This window comes from Trichoplusia ni, chromosome 1, assembly GCF_003590095.1.
Source record: "Trichoplusia ni isolate ovarian cell line Hi5 chromosome 1, tn1, whole genome shotgun sequence".
Taxonomy (NCBI): domain Eukaryota; kingdom Metazoa; phylum Arthropoda; class Insecta; order Lepidoptera; family Noctuidae; genus Trichoplusia; species Trichoplusia ni.
The window spans coordinates 6254434-6268790 of record NC_039478.1 but is presented as its reverse complement, the minus strand read 5'-3'; the positions used below and the strand labels follow the sequence as shown (position 1 = coordinate 6268790).

Below are 14357 nucleotides of genomic sequence, written 5' to 3'. Positions count from 1 at the left end.
CGTACCTACTCGTTAAATCTGTTTAACAAGCTATGTTTAAACTTACAACAATGTTTATTGATCTCCACTGTAAAGTATTGCACACTTAAGTTGTATGTTTAAATTTATATTTATTTTTTAAAAGTTAATTGAACAGTTTTTAAATAAATGGACGACTTTTAAGTTATTTTGTCTTTCATCTTTGACCTCATGTTCTGGAAAGGGTTTTGAGGAAAATTTTAAAAGAATCCTAAATTTGACCTTTATGCTTGGCTTCTTTATACTCTAAGATAACATGTAATTTCTTACTCTTTTTCATTCTTGTTAGGTTTTATTTTACCCTAATTAATAAAAGTATCAATTTGTGAAATCTCTCTCCTCAATTGTATTCTGTGCAGAATGAAAGCATCGCACAGAATTTTAAAATGACAATGTAGTCGGGCAATCCTGATAAGTACGCGTAAAACGGAGATGATGGATATGACAGTAAGAGTAAAAGTAAAAGCAAAATGTAGCCACGGTGCAAGAAGGGCAAAGGAAGGAACATGGGTGGGTTTTAGTCACTAGAAGTTTGGCACTCCTTTGGCCAAGTTTGGAAAGTGGCCTTTCATGACTTCGTATGATAAAAGAAAATCAGTAAGACTAAGCGAAATGAAATACTATTTCCGTATATTTAAAGGTTATTTTTTACGATCCCAGAAATTACACTTGGCTAGAGGGGCGGACTTTACAGAATAATCAAACACAGTTCAAGAAAGCACATTAAAATCCGATCAATTTTATTCACTCAATCTAGACCTAAGGCTTAATTGAATATGTCCTACGAAACTGACGTTAAGTGCACGCGCATGTCAATATTAAAAACGTATATTTGTTCGACTATATCTCCCGATCTGACTAGTTTTAATACCAGTTTCTAGTAGAGACTAATTCCATACATAAATCACTTTTATATCACATACAATTACGTGCGTAACCGCTTTCCGAGTCATATTTCATTGCTACAAGTCGAAAGTGGGTTTTACAGGGCGATTATTAACACCAACTTATTGCATGGGAAAACCAATGCTCCTAATAAACAGTTTGTTTGAATAGATAACCTTCATATTAAACATATGGCTTCTGTTCATAGTAATGACGAACTTTTTTCTAAATCATCAGTGAATTCCAATAAAACTATTTAAAAGTATCGTCATATAAAATAATTGCATGGGTTGAGTTCATTTTTTGGGTCAATTTTCTTTAATAATTGTTTATATTAGCGCTATAATGATATATAATTTTAGACAAAATTGGATTCAAAGTTTTATACTTATATGCTTCTAAAATGTGTACTTCTGTTTATTCTAGACACAAAATCACAATTATTGCAATTCTAATAATATAAGGCGACTATTACCTACGCCTTTGTCTCAGACTAACTCCCTTTTTCATGTCACCGACTAAGTGACATTTAGTTTGATATTAATGTTGAATCACTACTATTTTAGGATAGCGCAATGTATTAAGGATTGTGAAATTTTGACTTCCTTTTTCGATACCTACTTTAACCTAAAGCTTTTTTACAGATTTTCGCACGTTCTACAAGTAACTTATTAGTTTTTAAACAGGAGATGTAAATAATCTAGTCATCAGCGGAAAGCATAATTTAGTTGTAGTTTTAAAACACCTCATTTATTTTAATGAGAACCGAAATATCTTTAAGATCGAAATAAATCTGATTAATATTACGTAATTCTTGTTTTAGAACTGTCAACATGATATACGATAATTAGATAATTTTCTTTATGTTTACACTTTATTTTTTTATACAAAAGTTGTATCAATATATCACTCGGCGACTCTACATTTTGAATAAAACATGTTTCAATAATAATTCTAATATAACCATACAATACAATTCTGTATTAATTAAAACTTGCAACTGCAAGATAAGATTTCAATAGTACCACAATTGACGTAGTTAGTTCATGCCATTCAATACGATAAAGTTGTACCTAATATGCACTTATTAGTACCATTTGCATTGAGGATTGCATATCTAGGCACTTTAGTACAGCTGTCTCGAATATAGATTATATCGTGGCAATAGTCGTTAAGACTTCATCGTAGTATTTAATCAAAACTGGACCATAAAACTATGATAGTTATGTATCGTTATGTATCGAGCACTTCAAAAGAAGCGGGTAATGCCGAACAATAATGAATCTATAGGTTCTGGACCTCTACCATCACCTTTTAATGACTGAGTGACTTTATTATAACTCACTTTCTCATGGTACAACATTGTTTTTGTGATATACTGATATATACCTACCGTTCTAATTGGTATCCTAATAAATAAATCCCTACTAATATTATAAATGCGAAAGTAACTCTGTCTGACTGTTACGCTTTCACGTCTAAACCACTGAACTGATTTTAATGAAATTTGGTACAGGGATAGAGTTGACCTTGAGCAGCAAAGCATAGTTTATAACCCGGACTTTTGAAGAGTTCTCTTGGAAATGCGATATAGCCGACCGAAAAGCTAGTAAATAAGTAAATGCAGATGTCGGAAAAAGATTCAGCTCTACATCGAGTATCGCTCCGTTTCACTTCCACAACTGCAGAATCACTGCTTAATTAGGTGATCGATGAATCATCGAACAAAATAACTCCTAATTTCCAAATAAAGACAGCTACCTATTTCAATCAAGCCCATCAAGGATCGGGAACAAAAACAAAAGACTACAAGATATCACATACAAGACAAGACAATGCACTCGTAAGGGCCTCATCACGCTTCGTCTACGTGACAGCCCTGTTAGTTTAAATCCCGGACTATTTTTAGAACAGTCAATTAAATTCAATTCTCTTTATCTCCAGGGTTGTCACATGTACAATTATGTGATTTACGAGTAACGAGGCGGCTGTGTGTGTGACGTGGCGTTTAGTGAAATCGCGTTTATTTGGAATTAAGAATAATTGTTCTTCATTGTCTGGTAGGCTATTAAACAAAGTGTTTAATAACAATTTAGTGTTGTTTTGATCAGTTAATCGTTTGCCTCTATGGCGTCGGTAGCTTTTGTCAGTAATTCTGCGATATTGTCTCAAAATTTGGTAGACGCAAAATTGAATATTTCATAACACTATATTCCAGATACCTTAATTAACACATTTGATGTATACGAATACCAGCCTCTTTGTAATTCGCACCGACAGAGAAACCGTTCGAAATTCTTATTTCATAACTCATGAAATTAAATGTTGGATTGGAATTTAAACCTGTTACAGCGTCAAATGAAATATTCTCTGACACATTAATTACACATTTCCAGGGCAATTTTCCTTAAGCATGCTTTCATGATTTAAACCGATCGCTGTCCTATTTTTATTCATAGCTCTCGCAAGAGTCGGCGGTGTGTCAATACGACAGTTAGATTATATTCGTCAGAATAAGGGACTTCCGCAACGGTTTGGGTCATTAAATAATTGAGCCACACAGGTTCGTGTGCACTGACTTTGGAGACGAATATTAAGGAGTACGAATTTGGGCCACTTCCAACTTTTATGTCAAGTAACTACGATAGTCAACTGTTTTCAACAGACCAAAATTCAAAGGAGGTTCTCAAGATATCGTCTTTTTGTCGCCTCTTAACTTTGAACAGAATGAACCGATTTTGTTGATTCTTTTAGACGAATTAAAATTTCTTTAAGTCGTCTTTCGGTTGTACGTTTTTGTTTTTAAAAATAATTCATATCCGAGTGTTTCTGTTGAGCTGTATGATATAGCACTAATAGTATGATGTGAGGAATATATGTTATTCTTAACATATTAATTTTGTTGTTTTAGAAGTCACCCAAATAAAAAAAACTCGAAGCGTTAAAGTTCGTTTTCTCATATTTTGTAAACTTGAACTACTACGGCCTGTCTCTTGCATGCTTACCACGATCTCTTAAAGCGGGACTGTAGTTATTGAGGAGGTGAGTCGAAACACAACACTATGCTTAGTGCTATCTCTCTTTAACATTCACAACCATCCTCCTTAAAGAGCTCACAATACTGGTTCTTGTAAAGACTTTGGATTGACAGTCGGTACAGTGCTTAAGCTCATAAGACGGAACTTGTACCCGAAATGGGTGGTCATTGACAGATTAATCGCCATTGACCACATGTTGAGACATTTTAAACGTTTTAAGTCCGACTTTTACATCACCGCTTTTGGGTGAAGGCGTCGACATGCTGACTTCAATGGCGGTAAAGAATATTATCTCGAAAATAAAATGAAGGAGTATTTAATTATTTATTGGTGATAAAAAAAATACATCGTGAAATAAAAAAAGACCTGGAAATGAAACAAAATAAGGACTTCTTTAAATGCAAATTTTAGAATTTGTCAGATACTTTAATAACAGCTACGGTACTAGCAGCAACCAACGACGCTGATTATTTCCAGCTAAGTAAACATAAAAAAATAACAAATAGAGATACAACAAACTCTTCAAAATGTGAAGTCAATGGATCATCATCTATTCGAAGTTAATTTAAAACCTAAACCCACGTGATCATCTATTAAAAAAAGTATACCATCCGCATACATTTGTTTTACATCAGTCGGATTTCAATATATCTTAGCTACCGTACTATGAGACAAACAAATTACAACCTAATCAACACATCATTTTGTATTAATTACATCAATCACTGACTCGCCTGTTCATTTTCTTTAACACGTGCCGGCTAAATTATGGCTATTAATAACTAATAATATTAATAGTTTTTTTATTCGAGCCCGTTAGTCTTTGGACGGAAACTTCTAACGAGCTAAATCAGTCATTAGCGTAATTGCTCATTGTGATTCTAATGCGATATATGCATGTATGTGGTGACTTGTAGAGTTGAAATAACCTGTGTATCTAGATACTGGTACACATTAGGCTTTGACTTTAAATAATAATAAAAGCAAAATACTAAAATATCAAGAGATTGAAAAAATCCATGTTTTTAAATGTCACTCCATTCCAATTTTATCAAAACCGGTCAAGTCGTTTATAGTTGTAAATTGCATTGTCAATATTGTCATGCAAGGCTTTGAAGCTACCCTTGAACGATCAAACAAACAAAAAAAAACCTAAGTATATTAAAACGTGGATAAATGTGTATCGCTCGGTATTTTACAAGGCAATGTTGAGATTGCTCATAAAATTCCCGTACCTTTATAATATTAAGGAAGAAATTATCGCCATTAAAAATTTAGAAAGAAATTAAAAACGTCATCTTTTCGTGTTAAACAATTGACGATCGCCTTTTATAACAAAACCTGATGCGTTTTATGTTCATTTGAAGTTGATCAGGTAATCTCTTGTTTGTGAATAAATCTATTTGTTATGACCTGCACGTCTGCATGCCAGTCCAGCTTGCGAGACGCAAAAGGATTATTAAGATTTCTGATATAACACTACTGAGAAATGCCAGTGTAGGTATTCAAGAATATGTGTTGAATGGATTCAATTCAGTACCAGAAGGAAACTTTAGTCATAATCCTAGCCTTTTCCAAAGTATGTCGGGGATCGGCTGCCAGTCTAATCTCATTCAGCTAAGTACCAGTGTTTGACTACTCGATTTTTTTCGATATTGTAATTCATTTGATAATAAATTAACTGCACAATGCAGCACATGCAGAACGGTGAAGAAAAAAAAGAAAAAAATTGAACATACCCATATTAAATATATGGAGTTGTTAATTAGCCTATTTTTTTAGAACTCTACCTTTACATTTTCCTTAACAAACGCACGCTTAATAGTAAAACCGGACACAAAACGTCAATATACATATAAAAGAATCGTATGCTGTACAAAACATTTATCATTGTATTTAGGGCAAATGTCTACTGAATACAACGCACAATGTACACAACAGTTGCTGTCAAAGCAGACTGCATGAAATAAGCGTGACCGTGTCGCTTAATTGAACAATACATGACTATGCCGCGGCTATTCCTGTTTCTACTCAGTTTGTGGGTTTAAAATTTCACTGAATTATCGAAATTAGTGGATATTTAGTAGCTTACTTGATCTTTGTTTAATATGTTTTTTTTCTTCGGAAAGACTGGCATTTATAAACTCTTTCCTTTTCATAAGTCAGAAATTAATTCGTACGCGGTTCACTAACTGACATGACGTTCTGAAAACTAAATAATGTTTTTTTGGTTTGAGTTGTCTAGTAAATAGTCATGGTACAGTTGGTACAGGACTAAGTGCTAGTCGTCTATTTCTTAAGAAAGATATGATTCATGATGTTAACTACGTCATCTTTCTTTGAATATTTCAGACAATATAAGTATAAAGCTATCTTTATTCAATCTATATCACTGTTTTTCATATTTATTATTATATGCACGTACATTTTACAGTCATAACTAAACTACCGAAGCGTTTTATTTAAGTATAAACGCAATTACGACGTCAGGTGTCGTGTCTGCCCGACGGCCGTTACATTTGAATGATTTCAGATAACTATTGATAGGAAGTGTTCTCATAAAAGAGCGCAGAAGAAACTTTGTTTCCGGATTTTTTTACAAAATAGGTTATTTCAAAATAGAACACGTACTAGATTAAAAAATTGTTTAATTTAAAAAAGACCCTTATTTCTTATGATATCTACTCTAATCCAAAAGACAATTGCAAGGTAGATTTCATTTGTTTTTTTTATAAAGATTCTTTATTTTATTAATTAAAAGCTCAAGTTTAATTTCTTCGAGCTCCAAAGCCAATTAAATCGCTCCAATGAACTGACACTTCAGTCACGTCACTTGTCATTCGGAATATCATTTCACATTTTTTTTTAATAATTTTCCATTCTATAGCAATGTTAAATTGACAGTATCCTCAAATCCCTTGAAAATTTTCCACATAATTAGCGTAGTTTTATTTAACAGTGGAATAAAAATTTGCTCTTGTATGTTCGAATAATTATATTAAGTTATCTTATTTGTCTTTAAAATGGATCCCAAAGAATAAGTCTTTGTTTAAAACCGGCGCAGGCGCACAAACATGGACTGCTAAAATGTGATCTTCATGTTTGGATCGCTTGCTTTGTTATAGCCACAATGACAATGTGCCTTTGCTTTTGTCTCATTTGTGATAATTTGAGATGATAGAACAAGAAATTTATTTTTGATTAACACCTTCATCATCGGGAATCTTCAAGAATTTTCAAAAATGTTTATTGTAGACATGAAAAAGATTTTAGTTCTAAGGTGTTACGTCACGTCCGCGAGATTTAATAAACAGTCTTACTTCCGCACTAACATTATTTATTTCATACTTCATAAAAGGATGTTTATTTAATAATAAATATACCTACAGACGTAAGATGAAATGAAATTTACTGAAAATTGTAAGAAATGTATTTCTAGTAGTCAGTCGAAATTTTATTACAACAATATCTTTTTTCATAGAGCTTTGTACGATCCTGCTAGGATAAGGCCTTCGCTTTTCCTTTCAAAATGCCTTTTCTTTTACAACTTTTATATAACTTTTACATTATAAAATAAGAGAGATAATTTAGCTGATTTTTTCAATGTGCAGTCATGCAATAACACAAGCTTCAGCCTGCTTTAACCTTTGATTTCCAAGATAACTTTTAAACTGAATATAAAATGGCTAACACTGAATATAATATATTATCTAACATACATGGCATTGAGATCAAATAGTAAATCACAAATAGAATAATAAATCAGATCGATCTTAACTTGTCAAATAGACAAAGTGCGCACGACGAGATTGTATATAGATAGAACAATTTGTATATATTTACAATTCATCATTACTTATATCCGAATTCTAGATTTTTCTTTTGTGATAAGTTTGATAAGTAATTTATCAAATAGTAAATTTGTATCCTTGGCCTTGGTTGTACCGCAGGTCTGGTTTGGATACCCAGACAGGAGAAATAACAATTTATTTTGTGTTTTTGTGAAAAATATCTATAATATAGTATTTAGAACAGGTTGATATGTGTTAAAGTAGTCTAACAACCTCAAAACGCCTGGACAACGTTGTGAAAAATATAATAAATATGTAGTTGCAAAGAGGGATAAAAGTAATATATTTTTTCCTACTTCCGCAGCCATTATTATTATTATAAAATATAAATAATGCCAAAAGTTGTCAATTAACATATTGAGTTATAAGATAATAAGCCACTTTTTCAATTATAAAAGACAAATATTGACATAATCTAAAACCTAACTGCCTTGAGTATCAACTTTCATAAAAAAATACATAAATATTATAAATATAGTAATTTAAAAGAACCAGTGAACTTTCAGCAGCATTTATCTTTACCAACGATTTATTAAAAGTTAAATAAAGTCGTTCGTTTTATTGCTATATTATTATTTTTGACATTTATTTTATAACGGCATATTATATTTTATTTTATGTGGCTTTCGTTATAACTGTCAAAAACGTTAACCAGTAGTGTTTGTTTTAAAAATAAAGAGCGATTCTTGAATTTATTAAGCTTTTTAAGATCGGCTGTAAAGCAACAAGGAAATAAAATGAGCCTGAATATGTCTTACTTATGGGCACAGGAAATTTTAAAAAGAAACTTAAAGAACTAATTACAAAAATAATACATTAATCACCATTTCTCTATGTTCTGATTTCATAAAAAAATCTCTCGCCCTTTGTCAGTGGTTTACTTTTTTAGCAATAGAAAATTCTAAATTTGAATTTTCGGGGGAGAAAAGCAATACTGTTGTTTATTATATTTGCGTTAACACAACGTAGCCATTTTTCTCAAAATGTTTATTAAAAAAGGTTTTATTTCACGTCAGCGATACAGGTTTATATCAGGTTTACGTATTATGGAAAGGTCTCTCGTTTGATTGACAGTTTTCATACAGCGAGGTGTCTGTATTACACTGGAAGTGGCCAAAGGGCGTGGTCAACTTTTTAATAACTTGCCGCTGCCAAACTTGCTCGTAGATTATTTAATGAGGCAAATTGGTTGAAATGTGTAAGTGGTTAAATGGTTTTGTGATTCAATGAACCGTATTTGCTTAGTCAATTTTATAAGTATATACGTATACATTATAATAAAATATGTAGAAACAATTTTTCGATTTCACTTTAAAAAAACGCCTCCCTTAGCACAAAATGTAATCCTTGTGTCGCGGGGGTCTTACAAAAATAAAAATCACTTGCGCAAGACATACAGACTTAGAACAAGCCTTCGTAGATCACACAAATATGCTTGGCCTATGCGGGGATCGAACCCGCGACTCAACCACTCGGCTATCAACGCAGCTATTTTTCTAGTCAGAATTAACTTGGGTACATATATTTTCCACTCTAGAGCGATAAATATAAGAAAATTCCAGCAACGTGTGGGATTTCCCATCATAGTATCGTGAGTACATTTATTTATCTCTTTTATCTTTTAAATCGCCGAATACATGATCATACGAATTGACAGTTGTCGGTTTTTTAATAGATCGTGATTTGTCATCTCATAATCTTTCTTTCTACGGAAAATACCGGATGAGTTACGTTTTCAGTATTTTTAGAGTTCGTATAGTATTCCATAGTGTAAGATTATATCTGCAATGTAAGTAAATGACACGGCATTTTTCTAAGAGAAAATATAACATGACTTTTTTGACAGTATCATGTTGATTCGATCAAAAGGTTATTGAAAGATGAATCTATATTAGCTTCAATGCAATGTTTAGATGCATGTTAAGATTTCATTTTATAAAATCTTTATATTTCGGACATTTAAAAAAAAATATTGTTAATTGATAGAAAAGATGAAGCAAAATATCGTTCAGTTTCAGTCTTCGATTGTATGATTCTTATTTATCACGTGACTATTCATAAGCTTACCACAAAAAGAACCTATTAAATCAAATACCGCTTCAACTCTAATCGACTCGAATTATTTGAATTCTAATTTATCGATTAACTAATCGAGTTCAAGAGACGTGAATTGTCTTTTAAATAGAAGCTTCATGACGTATTAATGCCGCCGGCAGTTCGTTTAGCGAGTCGGTTGTAATTGAAACCTCGTGATACCGATACATTGCTATACACACAACTCTACACACAAACATGATGTAGGTATATGTTACCGGGTATACATACAAAACAGACATCGTATAGTATGCCTAGAATTACCACGTGATTCTTCTCGGTTGAGATGGAATAAAAATATTATATTTCAAAGTTGAATCTTCGAGTGTTTTGACGGCAATCTTTCCGATTTATACAGAAACATATATCATAATTATGATAATTTTGAAACCAACCCAAACTAAGGAATTTAATGCTTGTCTCACGGGTTCACAAATATTCAAGACACATGCACAAAGACACCCAGACTCTGGACCATTCGTTGACGACTCAATCGGTTATAAATGACTTTAACCAGTAGAAGTTATTAAGGGAAGTTTGACTTGAACGTAGTCAATGATCAGTCATTACAAAGATAGATTACAGATTTGACAGGTAACATATTCATTTTAAAAACTTATTTTTTTTTGCAGCAAATAATATACAGTATAGATGATTTAAAGACTTATTAGTCACAATAAACTGCATTCATGTAATATCATGGTTACGGAGGCATTATAATATGGAACTCTTTGAACCCACGCATTATTGATAGCAAATAGTCGAGCGGAATTATCACAATTATTCATATCATATGCAGTTTGGTATCTTTATACGTTGGTTAGCAGTTAGCAATTGATATTGAATTTAGAATTGATTTAATTCTATTATTCTAGTATGTGTATTGTTTTTTCAGACCTAACAGTATTTTTTTACCAAAAAAATCGTTCTTTTGGTATTGTAGTAGTGTTTGTATAAATTTAACAATTTTGAATTATTAGAATTTGATGGAGTCAAATATGAGATATTTTCGGCCAAAAGTGTGTTATAGATTAGATATATCGGTCAAAAATAAGACATTTGTTTCTTAATCAATGAAAATCATCATCTCTCGCTTCTTTAATTAAGTAATTGCAAATGAGCCTTATCTTTTGGTCGATCACCGAAATAGATGTCGCAATATGGTCCACGAATTAGTATCTAATCATAAAAGATAAAGGTCATTGCACTTCACTTTTAAATTTTTGGTATTTTTTTAATTTTTTAATTAGTCATAAAAAACTAGCTGTTGGCCGCGACTTCGTCCCCGTCGGTAGAAGAAATAAGTTATGATTTAGGTATATCTGCCCGGTTTTTTTCACATTTTCCATTTTATCTTAGCTCCTATTAGTCACAGCGTGATGGTTTATTATATTTAACAATATGTCAAACTCGCTTAGACGCGCTTTTTTTTATTTATCTTTACTAATATATAAAGAGTTTGTTTGTTTGAAAGCGCTAATCTCAGGAACTACTGGTTCAAATTGAAAAAAAACAAAAATTATTTTTGTATTGAATAGACCATTCAAAGAGGAAGGTTTAAGGCTATATACCGTCGCCGCGACTAATAGGAGCAAAGATATAATGGAAAATGTGGAAAAAACAGGGCAGGTATAAATCATAACTTGTATTATCTTCTAACCACGCGGACGAAGTCACGGGCAACAGCTAGTTTTAAAATAAAATATTACAATTCAGACTTTACCGAAACCCATCGTAAATTCGAAATCTATGTATTAATTTTGAACAACTTGTCCTCGAGCTATCACATAGCAAGTAGATGTGCTTATCAGCGGCCACAGGCACAGCTGCAGAGCCAGTTAGATACTGGAACAATCGAATGCAACGAGATCAAACGGCGACCGGCAATTAATCGTATCTTATCACAACATTTTAAGGGCGATTTAATTGATACGCGTCATAAGCGACGAGAAAAACTAAACGAGGTTCTGAGGTCTTACCAATATTTGTTAAAGTAATATTGGTGCTGTTGTGGAAAAGAGATGACGCTATACGCTGTGTAGTGCGTTGTCTCGCTTCCACTTTCCGCTTTGCTATTCTGTTACTTAAGGACGTGGCATGGTGGCAGAAAATCAGAGCTTATTTTTAAAATCTGCTGTGGTAAATGTGCATTAAATTTAATTTAATTCAATACTATTAGGTACGCATTTGCTTGAATCTTAGTTCGGACCAAACTTTGACACAAGTACAAATATTAATCATGTCTAAGAAGCCTTCTTACGTGTTTCGGAAAAGCGAGCACTTAACAGTGGAAATGTCCTACACTTGGACTCAAGAAGAAATATTGTTTTTCTTTTAATATGCCTACAAACGTACGTACGTAAAAACACGAAGTGCTGGAGTGAAACAAGAAGTTTCTGGATTCAATGCAATAGATTATCCTCGTTTTTCGATTGAGTGTTTCTGATAAATAACTATGTATAGATCTGAATACAAGCTTTCAATAGTTTAAGTGAACAATGCAAGTTATGTGAAACAGAAATATATTGTTATTGCAATGTAATCAGAAATATTTAATACATTTTAGTTCAAGTCTTTATAACAGTCATTAAATTTCAAGTTAAAACAAGTTACCTTATAACATTTTATTTAACAAGAATACGAAAGCTCGTTATGAAATCATTAGTGGAATAATTGTTTTAATTATAATAATTACATTTATGACTAAGAAAACACCGGTAAGTCAATATATGTGATTGTCGTGTTAAGTGATCGAGTGTGATTAATTCTAATTATAGCTCAGAGCGTGTCATGTTTGTTAGTTTGAAAAGGTAACAACGTAATTTAAGTTTTTTTTTTGTTAGGCATCAGTATTATTGTGTAATTATCATGGTATTAAGTTTTTCGTTAAAAAAATAAAAATATTGAAAAAGGAAGATTTAAAAAATGCTTTGTTTTTGTGAGTAGTTTTGTTATTTGTTTCTATAAAAAGGATTTCTCTTGAACTGAGACGTAAAGGTTTTCGAGTATGTTTAAAAATAATTTAAATAGAAAAAACAATCTTACCAATGAATACCAAAAAAAAATCAAAAGTCACTCAAAAATCACAACAACAAAATCCACACAAATTCCGCACTGATTAAAAAACTCGATTCACAAATTAATCAAAGGCGATAGAGACCGATTGATCTGATATCCAAAAATAGCCTTATCACAATATACGTTTTACAATTCTACTTTAAGTGTCACTTCGTTAACAGCATGGGACGTGCGTTAGTGCCTCAAGACGTAGGACAATAAATTTATATTGAGCCGACATGTGCACCCAGTAAGGTTTACTGCTTTCAACTAGACGGGACGCGCGTAACTGATGCCAGCGGAGGAGTCAGACAGAGTCGGACAGATTCAGACCGAATCAGACACTCAAAGGACGAAACGCCTACTCGAACAACAAAAATGGCAATTGACAACACTATTTCTGTCTTCAACTGTGGCCACTAAAATGTAGCATAACTTATTCTGATTGAAATACGAATGCTTTGTGATTGATTATTTTCAAGTGATTTATTTATAATTATTGTTATCATTTTAAGTCTTGAGGTGTAAGTACGATAATGTTTAGTGTTCAGCGGTTTCAAGAAAATTATCGAAAAGTATAATTTTTGTTGTATTTTATCAATGTTTTCATCTCGATAGACTTGCCTTGTTAGGCCGTTCTTGCTATTGTTCTTAACTGCTTTAATTAAATCAATCAATTAATCTTTAATGAATTGCACATCTTTCTAAAATATTTCATTCGTAAGGTTTGTTACATTATTTAATATTTACTACTTCTTAACTTTCAAATTGCAATTTTATAACATGTATTTTTATTTTTCATTTTTTTCATTAGAACTTCAATACTCTATGACGCCATCTATTAGAAATAGGTGTCAACAATTCTTGCTTGTTATTAAGACGTTATTGATAAAAAATGTTTAATTTGATTATTCAAATTACATTTATAAATTTCAATCCTTAACGGCAATTATTTTGAGAAATATAGCACACTTAAAATACTTTTAAGAACTAAAATATTATTTTGTTGAATGTTCACTTACAAAAGCGCCATCTAGTATCGAGTAGTGATACTACGCTAAAATTACTTCTTTTGTTGAATCTTAGATGGCGTTTTGATAAACTTTATGTTGATTCTATTACCTGTAACAAAAAAAGGGTTTTATTAAGTACCATCAAACTAAATGAAAAAAAAATCATCAAGGAAACTGCTATTTTAGGATTATACCCGCACAATGCAAACTTATTAGCCTATAATAAAATTACGCAGGTTATTTTGTACTATGAAGTCTAGTAGGTACGACCCACAAAACAAAACACATTATGTTGAACATCTAAATATACTTAGACTACTAAAAACCAATAACAAATAAAATACTATGCTGGGAACATACTTTTTCCCCGAGTCGGATGTTCTCATCTCAGCTAGAGATGA

General features: G+C 32.0%; 1 protein-coding gene across 2 annotated transcripts in view; it reads right to left on the bottom strand.

The window, feature by feature from the left end:
• The window catches only part of LOC113492093 (cGMP-dependent protein kinase, isozyme 2 forms cD4/T1/T3A/T3B-like), a 93249-nt gene extending 79212 nt beyond the window's left edge, over positions 1-14037 (bottom strand). Inside the window, exon 1 of one of the 2 annotated variants that reach the window (XM_026869421.1) lies at positions 13966-14037. The gene's annotated coding sequence lies outside the window, so the exon portion shown is untranslated. Of the gene's footprint in view, positions 1-12931; positions 13115-13965 lie in introns of those variants that run through there. The other variant, XM_026869411.1, reaches the window with a different exon arrangement.
• Positions 14038-14357: the final 320 nt, after the last annotated feature.